This window comes from Galeopterus variegatus, unplaced genomic scaffold, assembly GCF_000696425.1.
Source record: "Galeopterus variegatus unplaced genomic scaffold, G_variegatus-3.0.2 Scaffold1891, whole genome shotgun sequence".
NCBI classification, from domain to species: domain Eukaryota; kingdom Metazoa; phylum Chordata; class Mammalia; order Dermoptera; family Cynocephalidae; genus Galeopterus; species Galeopterus variegatus.
Genome location: NW_007728002.1, coordinates 178208 through 195510, shown reverse-complemented (window position 1 = coordinate 195510; position 17303 = coordinate 178208). Strand labels below are relative to the sequence as shown.

The 17303-nt window shown below is 41.0% G+C and overlaps 1 pseudogene; it reads right to left on the bottom strand.

Moving 5' to 3' along the window:
• Positions 1–4160: 4160 nt before the first annotated feature.
• LOC103595936 lies at positions 4161–5646 on the bottom strand (annotated as a pseudogene).
• Positions 5647–17303: the final 11657 nt, after the last annotated feature.

The window sequence follows — 17303 nt, the reverse complement described above, 5'->3', positions numbered from 1 at the left end:
ACCCACCCACCCTACCCTTTCTATTCCCTAGGGTCTCCCCAGTATACCCAGGTGTCAAAGTTAGAAACCTGGGCATCATTCTTCATTCCTCCCCATCCTCACTTCTCATTCAGTCAACCACCCAGGCCTATGGAGTCCATCTCTTAACTACCTCTTGCAGCCACCCACCTCTTTACATCTATAAATTGCCACTACTCTAGGTAAAGACACCATAAACTCACGCCGAGACTGCCTCCCAAGGCTTTATGCCTTCAGTTTTCTCTTCTTCCATTCATCTTCTGCAATAAAGCCTAGAATCTTCTTAAAGTGAATAAGTGAACAATCATTCTCACCTAGAACCTTCCAATTGTTCCCCAATGTCTTCAAGATAAAGTCTAAAGATCCTTCACAGGTTCAGAGTCCACTGCCTGCCACGTCTTGGGTGCCGCCTTTCTGCCCTTATCTCTAGCCTCTCCCTACTTCAATCTTTACATTCTACATATACTGAACAACTTTTCATTCTCTGAATTCGCCTTCTGACGTTGTCTCTACACTGTTCTCTCTGCCTAGGATACTCTCCATCCCCTCCTTTTTCCTCCAACTTAGACATCATGTCTTCTGGAAAAACTTTCTAGAAACTCTCGAGTCTGAATCAGGATCTCCTTGCATGTGCTGTCTGAGCTTTCGGTGCACTGTGCTGTCAGGACCTATGTAGACCCACTACACTCTAAATACAAGCATTACCACTCTCCAGGAGACATAAACCACACATTGTTCTCTAAATATGTCTGATCGAGGATTTTCTCTGAGGGTATCACAGACTTGTTTCCACAGGTTGCAATTTTGGGAGATTCTTTTCCAAGAGATTTCCACCAATTATCAGTAAAGGATGCTCCCACCCTAAATATTTATCTTAAGACTTTTATCTTAATCTTTAAAACTTTTAACTTAATTTAACAGAAAAATCTTTGAGATGTTAATTTAAAAGGTCTTTAAAATCTTTAAGATTTTTACCATTACGTAAATTAAAGAATTAAGCTAGGTTTCTTTTTTTTTTTTTTTTAAAGATGACCAGTAAGGGGATCTTAACCCTTGACTTGGTGTTGTCAGCACGACGCTCTCCCAAGTCAGCTAACCGGCCATCCCTATATGGGATCCGAACCCGTGACCTTGTTGTTATCAGCACCGCACTCTCCCGAGTGAGCCACGGGCCGGCCCTTAGGGTAGATTTCAAACCAGTTTTTTATTCAGGAAAAAAAAAAAAAGATCACATCCAGAATAACTTATTTCCCTAGAATTCTAGGAGGAAAAAGATGTTTTAATAGAATGAGGGTGGTCCAGGAAGTTGACAGTGGGATACCAAGAATCCTGTAACAGAGGTTGGCAGATATGGAATGTCATTTGCTATTCTAAAGCTTCCTACATCTGTTTCTTGCTGTTACACCTGATATTCAAGTTCCAACGTTGTTTAGAGACTGCTTTCAACGCAATTCAGGAAGGAAAGGGGAGCGTAGCTACAACACAACGCCTTGCTCTGAGTCACTGAGGAGCCATACCACGGAACAGCTTTCCATTTTCACTGGGTTTTGACTATTAAGATGTTTCTTCTGTATTTAATTTCTTCTGATATTATGAGATATTATAAATTATTCTTCTGTATTCTGTCCATGAGGAAGAGACCGTGATATGACCCAAAAAGGCAGTTATAAAAGCGGGATCAAACAAAAGAAAAGCAGCTTGTCTTTTTGTTTAAAGAATGTGCCACTCAGATGGCCATACAATTTTGTGATTGTATTATAAAGAGAACATTTTACTTTAGTCACCTCCAGTTGCAAACCCAGGCGAAAGAAAGAAAGACAGGGAGGGAGAGAAGAAGGAGGGAGGCAGGGAGGACGAAATTTTAAAAAACACCATCATTGTCTGTAGCTCAGAGAACCAAACTGATAAAACACAGGAATTCCAGTATCTCTCAGAAGCTCACCACCCCCTGGACCTTACACCACCTCTTCTCTTCAGTCACACCAGAAGGAGAGACCTGACATCAGGAAGAACCCCACAGCACAGGACCTGAAAGGGCTCTCTCAGGGTAAACAGCTCCTCTCCTTCATCTGTCGACCCCATTCTTCAGCTGGATATTTGTTAAACCCAAGTGCCAGCCCGCAAGATGCAATTTCTGGCACTTGGGTTTAACAAATATCCAGCTGAAGAATGGGGTCGACAGATGAAGGAGAGAAATTTCTCCAAGATAAGAGCTGCTTCTCAAGAGCAGTTTCCCTCCAAAGAGCAGTGGCTGCAGGAAGCCAAGAAAGCCAAGCACGAGCCCAGGGCTCACCTCTCTGTTCAGACTGAATAGAAATCCAATCTGCAAGTCTTATGCCAGCTGATGATTTCCTCCTAGCTTGCCTTTCTTAAGGTTGTCCTGAAAACACTAGTTAATTTTAGAAAGATTTTAAACCTTAAGACTTCGGACCCTCTTCTCTAGTTTAATCCAACAATATCTACTTGCTTGACTTTGGGGTCAAAGAGCAAAACTTCCTACTTGGAAGGCTTGGAAGTCTGAGTTTCTCTAGGCATGATAAGGACAAAGTTTGGGGGTTGCTTTGTTTTAAAATCCCTCAAAAGTAGACACTAACAGCGGTGACAAAGTTTAGAGATGGTTAACTGACTGAGTGAGTGAAAAAAACCCATGGTCTTTCCTCTACTCTTACTCAACTACGAGCAACACAGAAGACAGACAGACCTCGGTGACCGAATGTGTGGGATTTGCCAATCACGAGTCCAGTCCTCTCGAGCTTCTCACTGACGGGCTATAAATCAGGGTTCCTGCAACCCCCTCCTTGGGTTCTACTAGTTTGCTTGAGCAGCTCACAGAACTCAGAGGAACAGTTCCTTACATTTGCCAGTTAAATAGAAAAGATATTACAAAGGATACAGATGAAGAGAGGCACAGAGTAAAGTATGGGGGGCGGGGAGGGGCACTTCCATGCCCCCCACCCTGGAAGCACCACCCTCCAGGACCCTCCATGTGTTCAGCCACCAGAAGTTCTCCAACCCTGTGTTCTTAGGTTTTGCTGGAGGCTTCATCACATAGGCACAGCTGATTAAATCATTGGCCACTCTTGATCAGCCTGACCTTCAGACCCTCTCCCCTTCCTGGAGGTTGGCAGGTGGGACTGAAAGTCCTTCCTTGGTCTTTCCTGTGACCAGCCCTGATCCTGAAACTACCTAGGGGCTGCCAGCCACCATTAGGATATGAAAAGGTTCTTACCACTTTGGAGATTCTGAGGATTTTAGGAGTTGTGTGTCAGGAAATGGAGTGAAGACCAAATATATCTCATCACAATATCACACTGATCTAGGCCAAAAAAGTACTCCGTGGACTTAAATTCATCAGAGAAGAAAATTCCCTTTCCTGAGAAAATTACAAGATTCGATTTATAAAAACCTCTTGGGGGGCCGGCCCGGTGGTGCACTGGATAAGTGCGCTGCTTGGGAAGTGCAGCGGCGCTCCCGCCCAAGGGTTCGGATCCCACATACAGACCGGTTCCCGCTCACTGGCTGAGCGAGGCGCGGGAGCAACACGAGGGTTGCGGTCCCATTGCCGGTCCCCGGTCCGGTGCGGGGGCGACGCTGAGGGTTGCGATCCGTTGCCGGACACGGAAAAAGACAAAAAAAAAAAAAACCTCTTGGCCCTTTAAAACGTCAATGGAATTTATCTACTTTCTCCAGAAAGAAAGATGTTTTCATATTCAAAGGCCAACTTAGTCTGTAAGATAATATTAACAGCAGGGTCACAATTTATTCTGCACTCACTGTGCCCACACCTGCACAACGCAAAGCACTTTATTTATATATATATATATATTTATTTATTTATTTATTTATATATTTTTTTTTTCCTCATTAAACTTTGTTTCCATGGGTCTCAAAATTCTGTGACAGACTTTGGTCAAGTTGTTTCTATTAAAATGTACTGACTTTAAAAACTAATAATTTAAAACTGCCACCCATACAAAATACAAAGGTCCATAAAGCATTCTCTGTCCTTTCTGAAGGTTTTAGGATGCTATCGTTAACCAGTCTTTTACTATTAAACTTAAGTGGTCAATTGAGACAAACAGTTCTGAGCCTGTTATTTCACCACTGATTAAGACGGGGGTGGCAGGGATTAGGGATAATAGTCATTTCGCCTTCTGAGCTTTCTGGGCAAGATTTGATGACCTTGACAGCCCCAGCAGCCTTCTTGCCCACTGCTGCGATGACACCCACAGCAACTGTCTGTCTCATATCATGAACAGCAAAACAACCCAGAGAAGAACAGTCAGAGAAGCTCTCAACACATGTGGGCTTGCCAGGGACCACATCGACGATGGCAGCAGCATCATCAGATTTCAAGCATTAGGGCTACCTTCCAGCCTCTTACTAGTATGGCAATCGATGTTTTCCTTCAGCTCGGCAAATTTGCAAGCAATGTCAGCTGTGTGACAATCCAATACAGGGGTATAACCAGCACTGATTTGGCCTGGATGGTTCGGGATAATCACCTGAGCAGTGCAGCCAGCTGCTTCCATTGGTGGATCATTTTTGCTGTCACCAGCAACATTGCCATGACAAAACACCTTTAACACACATTCTTAACATTGAAGCCAACATTGTCCCCAGGAAGAGCTTCACTCAAAGCTTCATGGTGCATTTCAACAGACTTTACTTGAGTTGTAATGGAGCAAAGGTGACCACCATGCTGGGTTTGAGAATGCCAGTCTCCACCCAGCCAACAGGGACAGTACCAATACCGCCAATTTTGTAGACATCCCAGAGGGGCAGACACAACACCAACAAGAGTTGGTGGTAGGATGCAATCCAGAGCTTCAAGCACTGTGGTTCCACTGTCATTGTCATCTTTACAAGTGACTTTCCATACCTTAAGCCAAGGCATCTTAGCACTTGGCTCCAGAATGTTAGCAACATTCCAACCAGAAATTGGCACAAATGCTACTATGTTTTCCACTGTCATTGTCATCTTTACAAGTGACTTTCCATACCTTAAGCCAAGGCATCTTAGCATTTGGCTCCAGAATGTTAGCAACATTCCAACCAGAAATTGGCACAAATGCTACTATGTTAGGGTTGTAGACAATTTTCTTAATGTAAATTCTGATTTCCTTATTTTTCTTCTGGCTGAAGGGTGGCTCAGTGGACTCCAGTTTGTTAATCCCAACAATTAGTTGGGTTAACACCCAGTACGTAAGCCAGAAGGGCATGCTCATGGGTCTGCCCTTTCTTAAAGATACCAGCTTCAAATTCACCAGCACCAGCAGCAACAATCAAAACAGCACAGTCAGCCTGAGATGTGCCTATAATCCTGTTTTTGATAAAATCTGTGTCCTGGGGCATCAACAATAGTAACATAATACTTGCTGGTCTCAAATTTCCACAAGAGAGATTATCAGTGATGATACCACATTCATGCTCAGCTTTCAGTTCATCCAAGACCCAGGCATACTTGAAGGAGTCCTTTCCCATCTCGGTAGCCTCCTCCTCAAATTTTTCAGTGATTCATTTGTCAATCCCACCACATTTGTAGACCAGATGGCCAGCAGTGGTGGACTTACCAAAATCTACGTGTCCAATGATGACAATGTTGATGTGAGTCTTTTCCTTTCCCATTTTGGCTTTGATTTAGTGGTGGTTTTCATGACAGCTGTGTTCTGGCAGCAAACCCATTGTGAAAAATCTACTTTTTTTATGAACTTGCTTAATCTGCCCAAGAGTACCTACGTGCAGTTAGTATTTCCATTTTATGAATGAGCATACCAAGTCTTAAAAAGGTTTAGTAATTTGCGCAAGAAACACAACTCATAAAACAGACACGGGGATTCATATATAGGCAGTCTGACTTGCCCTTAGCAAATTCACTTCACTATCACTTACTGGAAGAACTTATGCTAATACCAATCCCTGAAGCAGTACAGCGCTTTAGGGTTTGCAAATAACTTTCTTGAATATCTGATCATAGCACAAATCTCATGAGGTCCCTGGTACATGATAATAAGTGGGATAAAGCATATAAAATGCCCAGAAAGAGCCAGCTGATTAGCTCAGTTGGTTAGTGTGGTGCTGATAACACCAAGGTTTGACTCCTAAATAGTCCAGCTGCTAAACAAACAAAAAAAAAGCCCAGAAAAACCTCTGCTACATAGCATGCCTTCTGTGAAAATCCTCTGACCCGTAGAGATACCAGGAGGGTCATGAGCCCTTAGAAATTGTATACTAACTTTTGTGTGGATGTGAATAGGTACATTTTTCAGGAGAAAATCTCAAGAGCTAAATCAAAAATAAATGCCACACAAAGGATCTGAATAGACAGTTCTCCAAAGAAGACACGCAAATAGATAATATGCACATGAAAAGATGCTCAACATCATTAATCATTAGGAAAAAGCAAATCCAAACCACAAGGGAACTCTTCACACCCATTAGGATGGCTATAATCCAAAAGTCAGACAGTGGGGCTGGCCAGTTAGCTCACTCGACAGAGCATGGTGTTGATAACACCAAGGTCACGGGTTCAGATCTCCATACCAGCCAGCCGCAAAGAAAAGAGTCAGACCCTACAAAGGATGGGAAGAAAGTGGAACTATCGCAGCTGGTAGGAATGTAAAATGGTACGGCTACTTTGGGGGAAAAAATCTGGCAATTCCTCAAAAGACTAAACACAGAGTTACCATATGACCCAGCAATTCCATTCCTAAGTATCTACTGAAGAGAAATGAAAACATGTCCACACAAAAACATGTACACAAATGTTCATAACAGCATTATTCATAATAGGCAAAAAGTAGAAACAACCCAAATACCCATCAACTGTTTAATGGACAAATAAGATGTGATATATCCATGCAATGGATTATTATTCAGCAATACAAAAAAATGAAGTATTCATACCTGCTATGACGTGGATGAACCTTGAAAACACTGTGCTGAGTAAAGGAAGTCAGTCACAAAGGACCATATAGTGTATGCACCCATTGATATAAAATGCCCAGAATAGGCAAACCTGTTACAAGGCTGCACTCTAACCAATTGAGCTAAGTGGCCAGCCCAGAACAGGCAAATCTGCAGAGACAGAAAGTAGATTAGCAGTTGTCAGGGTGGTGGGGATGGAGGAACTAAAGGGTGACAGGGTAGTGGGATTTCTTTGGGGATAACAAATTTCCCAAAATTGACTGTGGTGATGGATGCACAATTCTGTGAATATACTAAAAGCCACTGAAGTATACACTTTAAATGGGTGAATTATACGATATGTGAATTGTATCTCAAAAAAGCTATTTAAATTTTCTAAAAGAGGAGGGTACAGTAGAAAGGAAGAAAAGAAAGAGCCCCCGCAGAAAACAAAAAATACAAATAAAAATAAACAGCCCACAGGCAGAAAGCAGGCCACGGAGGTGTTTTGCTCCACCCACATTTTTTTTTTAATCTTTTGAACCAATCAGCAAAATGTAAAAACCAAGAAACTTCATATTCAAGAAAGAATCTGTATATCCACATTTTCTTTAACAAGTAAAAAAAGGAAGGAAGAAACAGAAGCTGGCAGCACCAGACTAGGGCTGGGGCCTGCAGCGACACAGGGCATACGCTGGCCACTCCACCCTGGTCTCCACCAGGCAGGGACTCCACTTCAGTTCTGGCATCCCTCATCTACAGCTTTCATCAGATTCGCAAAAGATTTGGACTCAAAGCAGAGTCACTGCTCTTAGAAAAGGGTGGTCAATAAATGATGGCTATTTGCTTTACAGATAAACTGAGCAACGTTCATGAGGCCAGAAGGGCATACAGCCAGCAGTAAAACTACATTTTATGACTCTTGGTTCTTTTCTTTTCACCTCCCTGCTAATATTTCCAGACAGTTTCTCAACCCCATACCCTGATTCTTTTTCAGCCCCAACTGAAAGAAAGAAGTGAGAAAGGAAACACGCATGTGATTTTCAGACTCTATGATCTTTTGACCACAAGCAGAAGGTTTTGCCTAGATCTAACCTTCCTTGAGGATGAGAGTAGAAGATCTAACTCTACTAGGGAGGATGAAGACAATGTTAAATTTGTATGCAGTACAGAGGAAAATCCCAAGAGGCAGTGTGTTTTCTCCAAGGTCACCTAACATATCTGCCACGGAAAGCACAAGTTTCTGACAAACTGGGATGTTTCCTTCCCTGGGCCAGGGGGTCTGCTCAAATCAAAAAAGACCATTTATAAGAAGCTCCTAGTCCACAATAGGTCAGGTAAGGAGAGAATTTAGGTTATCAACCCTTGGCTTGGTGTTGTCAGCACCACGCTCTGCCAGTGAGCGAACCGGCCATCCCTATATAGGATCCGAACCCGCGGCCTTGGTGTTATCAGCACCACACTCTACCGAGTGAGCCACGGGCCGGCCCCTAAAACTGAAATTCTATATTCATTAAACAACTCCCCTTTTCCCTTTCCCTAGCCCTGGAAACCATCATTCTACTATTGTTTCTATGAATTTGATTTCTTTAGATACCTCATAAGTGGAATCATTTGTCTTTTTGTGATTAGCTTATTTCACTTAGCATAATGTCCTCAAAAGTCCAACCATGTGGCTGCATGTGTCAGAATTTTCTTCCTTTTTGAGGCTGAATAATATTTCATTGTATGTATGTATATGCCACATTTTGTTTATCCATTCAGAAAATCTACAGTATGGTTCTGTTGGTCTTGTGGCACAGAAGGTACGGAGCTCAATTTTTAATGGTTACGAGTTTATACCAAGAAAGAGAGAGACTTGACTGTATGATGTTTCTACTCTAGGAAAGGAAAAACAAGTTAACAAAGCTGAGGCTAAGCTCAATTCCATCAAGAAACGTCTAACCATCCCTCTCTACCTCAAAAATAAAAGTTTTGTTCACTGTATGTCCCCAGGTGTGGAAGGGCACTCAGCACATAGTTGGTAATCAGTAAGTATTTGTTGTCTGAATGAATCTAGAACAATGACTGGTCATAAGGAGAAAGTGCCCTATGTATGATGTTGATTACTTCAGCTCATCTGAATATACTGTTCAAGAAAGCATCGATGTGTACTGACATGGAAAAATCTCCAGTAACTACTGTTAGGTGAATCAGCTTACAGATCAATATATACAACATGGTTCTATTTATGTAAAAACAAATGCACTCATCAGAATAATAAATACATGTATATAAAAATACACCTAAATAATATGCTCCGACTCCAATGGTTTGGTTACCTCTGGATGGGCGGGGGAGTGGGTAAGAGATAGAAAAGGAACTTTCTGTTTGAATTTCTATTTGTTACATTTGAATTATTCACAACATAAAACTACTTTTGCACTGTTAGTGAAAAATTTTTAAGGAGAAAGACATCTGTAAGGATAATTTTCTATAAGAATACATAAATTTAATTTACCCTACATATACTTTTTCTCAGAAAGCTGCTGAAGAATGTGCTTCACCAAAATGATGGAAAAAATCATGAAAGACTAAGGCAGGGGATATAGGAAACAGGATCCAGCATAACAGAGGCAAAGGGAATCCCCATGATGATGGTAAAGAGAGACCCCAAAGTAACAGCTGTGCATCAAACATCGAAGGCAACCAGTATGGACTGGCAAAGCATGTTAGAAAGCTGTATTAGAAATAAAACTGATTAAAATAGCTGTTGCATTGGAAAACCTCAAGAGAAGATTTAGACAATTGGCAAAGAACTTGTGGTTAAATTGGGGAAAACTCCATAGAAAATTTTGCAAACACACACAGAAAGACAACTCTGGGGAAAAATAAAGTAAGAAAGGAAAAGTAATCATTAGCATACTACATAACTCAGCTCTTAATAGCATACAGAGAGGCATAATAATGGTGACCTAAGTAAACATTGACCTAACCAAAAATCATGAAATAACTATATTCAGAAAATAAATGGAAGAAAATAAATGGAAGAAAATAAATGGAAGAAAATAAATGGAAGAAAATAAATGGAAGAAAATAAATGGAAGAAAATAAATGGAAGAAAATAAATGGAAGAAAATAAATGGAAGAAAATAAATGGAAGAAAATAAATGGAAGAAAATAAATGGAAGAAAATAAATGGAAGAAAATAAATGGAAGAAATGGTGTGTGAGTGGTACTGGCAAGAAAGCAAAAGTTAGTTAAATCCACACATTCTGTGCTGGGAAGTTAATGCATGATGATTAAACCTGAAAAATCAAGAAGAAGCAATTATAACCATTACTTAGAGACAACAATAAATAGCAACTAGCTAAAGAGATGAATATGATTACTTCTCCTGAAAAGAGAGAGAGATGACATATATCAGGTTGCAGTATTTACCAAATGCTTGATAGTTTTGGCATAGGTGTTCTGCCAAAAACTTTTAGCTATGATAGAGAATTGTAAATGGAAAAGATAAGACCAAAATTTGTGGCAAATTGCCAATATATTACGTGGTTCTCTGGGGTACAATTAACTCAAATGCTATTCATGCCCTTGTCTACCCAGACAACTTTACCAAAGGGTACTAGTCCCCGATTTGGGCCCCCCAAAAGGAAGCTCATGCTGAGTCCAATCCAGATGGTTACAACCCCTGGTGGGAAACGCGGACTCTTACAGTCAAGCCCAGATGCCAGTCTAGTTAAAATACATAATGCTTTATCAGTCGTGGAAGAATCCAAAGGAAATGACAAAATGAAACATCGAAATTTGTATACAGAAGAAAAGAAACTGAAGAACCTGTTTCCCACTTTGGCAGTGAAGGGTGATCCACCCTCTTCCCAGAACAAATGATCACACCCACGTGTATGGCTGGAACATCCACGTCCTCAGCGTTTTAAAGCAGGGACCTGGGTTCAAATCTCAACTCTACTTTTCTCCCTCAGCTTCATTTTCCTCACCCGTCAACCGGTGGGAGGAGTTACTTAGGCCTTACGTGGGATTAATGCCAGTCCGAAGTAGTTAAGAATTGCACTCTCACAACCTGCTACACACGTTAGGCATTATTCTAAGTGCATATGGCATGTAGCATCTCATTTAATCTTCACATTAGAAATAGCAGTAGCCCATTTTCCAGATGAGGAAGCCAAAGCACAGAGGTTAAGTAACTTGCTAGCGGAGGAGCTGAGATGCTAATGCAGCCTACGGGGCTCCAGGGAACCTGCTCTTATCAACCCGACGCGGCTGAGACGAGCTGAGGTTGGTGGAGCATTCCGGGCTATGCCTGAAATGCAGCGTGCTCGACCCATGGCGCTTATTGCTCATGCACAGTGCGTGCAGGTCCAACCACAGTAGGTAAGTGGTGGCCAGTCTGAGGTCTGGCCGCCTCGCGGGAGGTCGAGGCACGGCCCGGACCTGCACTCCTCTCGGTGACCCCGTGAGCTCCCTGCCGGCGGGCGGCGCTTACCTTGACCAGCACCCGCATCGCTTGAGTCCTAGTCTAACATGGTTTTAAGATACTGTTGTGGCAGAGAAAAAGAGAAAAAAAAGATCCTGCTCTATCTTACAAGACCAACCTAATGATTTCGAAATGGGGTGAACAGCTGATTTTTCAGCTGAGAAAAATAGGTGTGACAATTTTATTTTTTTAATGTGTAAAGATCTGAATCAGTCCCAATAATTGAAGGTCTCGGTTTACTGATCCATGCCGTGGAAATAATAGTGAAAAAAAAAAACCCTACCTCTCTCACGATGTTGTACTCAACAAAGGATTTCTGGGATGGGGTCCAGGAGTCTGCCTCTTTCACAATATAATGTGTTTTATGTGTAAAGTGCCATTCAAATGCTTTTGTTATTTCTGTTATTTTCGGTGGGTTTCTCTGGCTGGGTAATCTTGATTAAGGCTGTGGTCATTGATTTGGGGTGGATCCCAGTATGTTGGCAGAAGTGACACAAAGCACATGGGCAAGCTGATGCTCAGGTTATTACAGGTGTTGTAATTAACAATGCTGGGCACTCATCTCTGACAACTGATTAAAATTAGGGGCACCTACCCGTTTAGTCTATTTTGAATTTTTGCCCCATGAGCTCACATTTGCAGACACGGTTAACAGGGTTTGGTTTTGTTTTTTTCAAATTTCTCAAAGTGGTTTTCATGAGCATTTTTTTGTTTATTAGAAAATTGGAAACTCTCATATGTTTATGCATATTTTATTGTTTTTCTATTAACACATTTAATCTTTCCTCTCCTGACACGTCCTTCAGAGAGTTAATAATCTATAAACAGTGAACAGGTGCAGAAGCTCTTCTAAGGCAAGTAAGTATTTGTGTCCAACATACATCTTCCCTGCTAGGTCTCTCAGTGCTCCGGACTGAGATTGCTCAGAAATCTGCAGACCCACGAAGAAGACTAGACATGGTGCACTATGACTATGATCTTCTAGTTTATTTCTTTGGTCAATTTACATGTTGGGATGTTTGTATATTCTTTTCAGATCAAGATTCAAGGCACTTAGAACCTAAAATACCAGGGTAATTCCAGATGCTTAAGGCTGATCTGCTAATTTACAAGCTGTCTTTAGTTCCCAAGCTGTACCAGAAACCCCTGAGGCATTTGTTGATTCCCAGACTCCACCCACCCCACCCAGATTTCTTGTATCAGGATTTCTGGGATGGGGCCCAGGAGTCTGTATCTTTCACAAGCCCCTGAATCAATTGAACATTGCCTATAAAAGTCTTCTGGCCACAACTATACCTATGCCCAGGGCTAGCTATGAAATTTAAATTTTAGAATGTTCATTTGTAGTCAAGTATGGTCTGATTCAGGCCAACAAGTATTTCCTGAGCACAGACTGTTTGTCAGAGATCATGCTGGGCACCAGGAAAACAATGATGAATAAGACATTGTCCAGTCTTCAAGGAGCTTGAGTTTGTAGGAGGATGAACAATTAAACATGAAAATGTACCTGGGGAACCATTGGTAACTCTCATCAACACAAACAGTATTTTATTTTCCCATTCATTGCCACCCGCCCCCCCATCACTTCCTTCTCCTGTTTTTTCTTCTCTTTTTTCTGACCTTCCAATTTTACCCTGGTTTTCTAGATTTTCAAGCCTTCTAGTGGGCCATCTGGACATTGTAAATGCTTGAGTCCTAGTCTAACATGGTTTTAAGATACTGTTGTGGCAGAGAAAAAGAGAAAAAAAAGATCCTGCTCTATCTTACAAGACCAACCTAATGATTTCGAAATGGGGTGAACAGCTGATTTTTCAGCTGAGAAAAATAGGTGTGACAATTTTATTTTTTTAATGTGTGAAGATCTGAATCAGTCCCAATAATTGAAGGTCACTACAGTGGATTGAATGGCCCCCCAAAGTCATTGAAGCTTAATCCCCACTGTAACTGTTGAGGGTGGGAAATCCTATTATGATAAGTGAAAGGTGGGGCCTTGAAGAGGTGATTAGATTAAGAACCATGCCCTGGTTCATAGGCGTGGTTCTGAGGGCTTTAAAAGGAGAGTGAAGGTCTTTCTCTGCTCCACCATTTTCTGCCATGTGAGACCACTGTGTTGCTGTAAAGCTGCCATCAAAGAAGACTCTCATCAGATGTGTTCCCTGGACTTTAGACTCCCCAGCCTCTGAAACTGTAAGAAATAAATTTCATTTTCTTACAAATCACCCACTTCCAGGTATTGTGTTACAAGCAGCAGAAATGGACAAATACAGCCACTAATGGGTAGTTTCCTTTTTTTTTTTTTTTTTTAAAAGATGACCGGTAAGGGGATCTTAACCCTCGACTTGATGTTGTCAGCACCATGCTCAGCCAGTGAGCTAACCGACCATCCCTGTATGGGATCCGAACCCGGGGCCTTGGTGTTATCAGCACCACACTCTCCCAAGTGAGCCATGGGCCGGCCCGGTAGTTTCTAATATACACGCTACTCCAGAAGAAAGTTGTTTTGGGCTTGGATTCGCTTTTGGTTTTTGCTTTTGCATGGGGGTAAGTGTTGTTGGGGGTTTTGCACAGTAATACTTCCCAGCCTCTCTGGATAGCCAGGGGAAAAAATGACAAATAGCTCTATTTCTTTGTACCAAGATAAAAAAGCACCTGGGAAACCTCTTGCCCAGCCCATCATGGTATATTATCATCTTTTGCTCGTGGTCTTCACTTTTGATCACCACTAGTTTCCCTTCAGAAGCATAAAGGAAATGAATAAATGCAGTGGTGTTCTGAAAGGGGTCATGGAAACAGTGATAAGCCCACATGGCGTTCCATGAGTGGGGAGAGTGTAAAGGTGTGGGTTACTAATTTGAGAAGTCGGGTGAAGGTGCATTGCCTATAATGGTGATGAAATTCAGTTCTTCCATTCCATTCCTGTGTAACCATTTCTGTTTTCAGACCTTCCTATTCAAACCCAAAGTGTTATGTTTGAATACCATCCATTCATTCTCCTAAACTCCCGCAAATCAAATTTTCTTCTGAAAGGAAGCAATGTATTTTCTTTTGCTTGCTGAATAATTTTTTCTCTTATTCCTGGCTTCTGCAAGAGTATGTTCCAAATTTGTTTGTCTGTTTGCTGTGAAAACAGATAATTTCTCCTGTTATATAAGCAAAGATTAAAATATTCATGGTTGGCAAGATGGAGAAATAGTAACCCTCAAATACTTTTTGTGGGAGTTTAAAATGATACCCTTTTTAAAGGCATTTTAGCAATCTGGATTCAAGGCATGTCTTTTTTCATCACAACTCCAGTCCTAGGACTTCAGAAACACAGAAATGTGTGTAAGAATATATACTCTGCTTTCTCTTCAGATCCTATAAACTTTTTACCTTTTAGATATTTGTGTAAGAATATATGTTGTTGGGCCGGCCCGGTGGCGCACTGGAGGGTGCACCGCTTGGGAGCGCGGCGGCGCTCCCACCATGGGTTCGGATCCCATGTGGAGACCGGTTCCCGCTCACTGGCTGAGCGTGGTGTGGGCGCAACACCGAGGGTTGCGATCCCGTTGCCGGTCAGTAAAAAAGACAAAAAGAAAAAAAAAGAATATATGTTGTAGCTCTCTTTGTAACAATGATAAATTGTTAATATTCTAAACAGCCATCAGTAGATGTTTAAGTAAATAATCTATGGTGTTATTTAATAAATGCTTTAAAAAATGTTTTAAATCTATATGCTGCTTTAAAAAAAAGTTTTAGGTCTAAATGTACAGACAGGGAAAGGGAAAAATAGCAAGTAGTAAAAGTAAATATTCCATTTTTAAAAATTTATATGTGTAGGTTGTAATATTCACAGGAAAGTTCTAGTAGAATACATGCCAAATTGTACTGTTAACAGGAAAGACACACTTATACTAAAAAAAAAAAAATATTGTTGCTTGTCTAAAATTCAAATTTAACTGGGCATCTTGTCACAAAAGGTTGTTACACCAGCCTACATTGGTAGCTTCAGGCAGCTGAGGGTGCCCTTTAAAAGTGTCAGTTACAAACATCTATAAACATTGACACCAAGCCTGAGCTCCTTTAGGGCTTTTCTGCACCTTCACAATGAACTTTGAGTGATTCTTAAAGGAAAGAAGGGAGGGATGTTAAAATTAGGAGAGTGCCTCTAAGAAAGTGCTAGGCAAGCTGATAGATATACATCTTCTTCAGCTTCCTTAAACAAAGTTGATACTGCAGATTGCTGAATGAACACAAACGCCTCCCATCCCAGTAGGCACACCTCTTTACAATGTGGCCTTGCAACAACCCTCCCATGCAAAGGCACTCTCTCTTCCACACCCATGAGTCTGAATTGGATTCGTGGCCAAAAAACTGTGGCAAAAATGACATGGCTTAAGTCCCTGAGCCGAAGCCTCAAATGCTTCTGTGGCTTCCACCTTCTCCCCATTGTAAGGCTGCTCTAAGAAATTCTACCTGTAAGGAATTCCTCAGACCACCCAGCCAACCCTCAGAGTCATGAAAAATAGTAAATGGGTGTTATTTTAAGCCATTAAATTTGGGGTCATTTGTCATGAGACAATTTATTTTCTCATTGCTTTCCCTCAAGTTTTGCTTCACAAAAATCTCTGTGAGGATTAAGTGAGGGTCAGAAATCTCGACCCTGAGTATTACTAGTCTCTAAGGTGGTGTGAAGCCAGTGAAATTTTGAACACAGGCCTGTGTGGCTATACGGGTTCATTGTTTTTTTCTAATGTACATTGAGCATAATGAAGGTGGAGAACTGTATGAATCAGGACTTGGTTTTTATTACTTGTACATTTTTTTTTTCTTTTTTTGGTGGCTGGCCATTAAGGGGACCTTACCTCAACTGGAACATGGTGTTAGCAGCAGCACAACCTAACCGGCCAGCCCTATTACTTGTACATATTAAAATTACAAATACATTTATTTCACAAGAAACATCTACCAGTACTAAATTTTTAACTTACACCTTTTTCTTGATTAAGTTACTTTTAAGGAAACAATATTCAATCTATAACTATTCTCCCTACAAGGAGAACCACAGTCGTTAATCCATGAAACAAGTTCTCTAATAGCTCAAGGAACTGGGCTTTTCCATTTCAGGTGAGAAAACTAGAGGACAAAAAATAAGTAACTTAACCAGGAGGAACCAACGAAGTGAAGCTTTCACACCTGACTCATTTATCTAGCAATTTTTTCTTTTCAACTTTTTATTTTGAACTGAATATAGCTCCATAAGAAGTTGTAAAAGTCATTTATAGACTCCATTGAGCCTAAATGGGAGCCTTTTAAAATATTTTAAATTTTATATATTTTAAAATTAAATATCTTAAATATTTCTCTTGAAATATTCTTTACATCATCAGCGTGTGTCATGAATAAAACAGGAAAGAAATGAATACTTATTGGGCACCTACTGAGTGCTAGGCACTTTGTTAAATGCCTTATTTTTATTTAACACATTATTACCCACTATTTTATAAGATAACTGAATTTCAGAAAAGTCAAATACTTGTCCGGAGTCGCAGACTGAATAAGTGGCAGATTTGGAATTCCAAGGATGGTTTCTCTGACTCCAAGGCCCATGGTGTTTCCATTGAATCGGAGTTTCTATCCAAAATAATCTCAACTTCCATTTACTAGTGAGGTTTTATTTTGCTGTTATTTAATTGTTTAAAATTTTACTTCAGTGAAAGTATTTATAAACCCTGGGCAAAGACCCATTTTTTCCAACCAACTTTCAGTACAGCAACATCTGCACAGCAAGAGAACCTGCACACTTTCAGTGTTATTTAAATCACATTTAAATCACATCCTTCTCTGGCCGGCCTGTGGCTCACTCGGGAGAGTGCGGTGCTGATAACACCAAGGCCACGGGTTCGGATCCCATATAGGGATG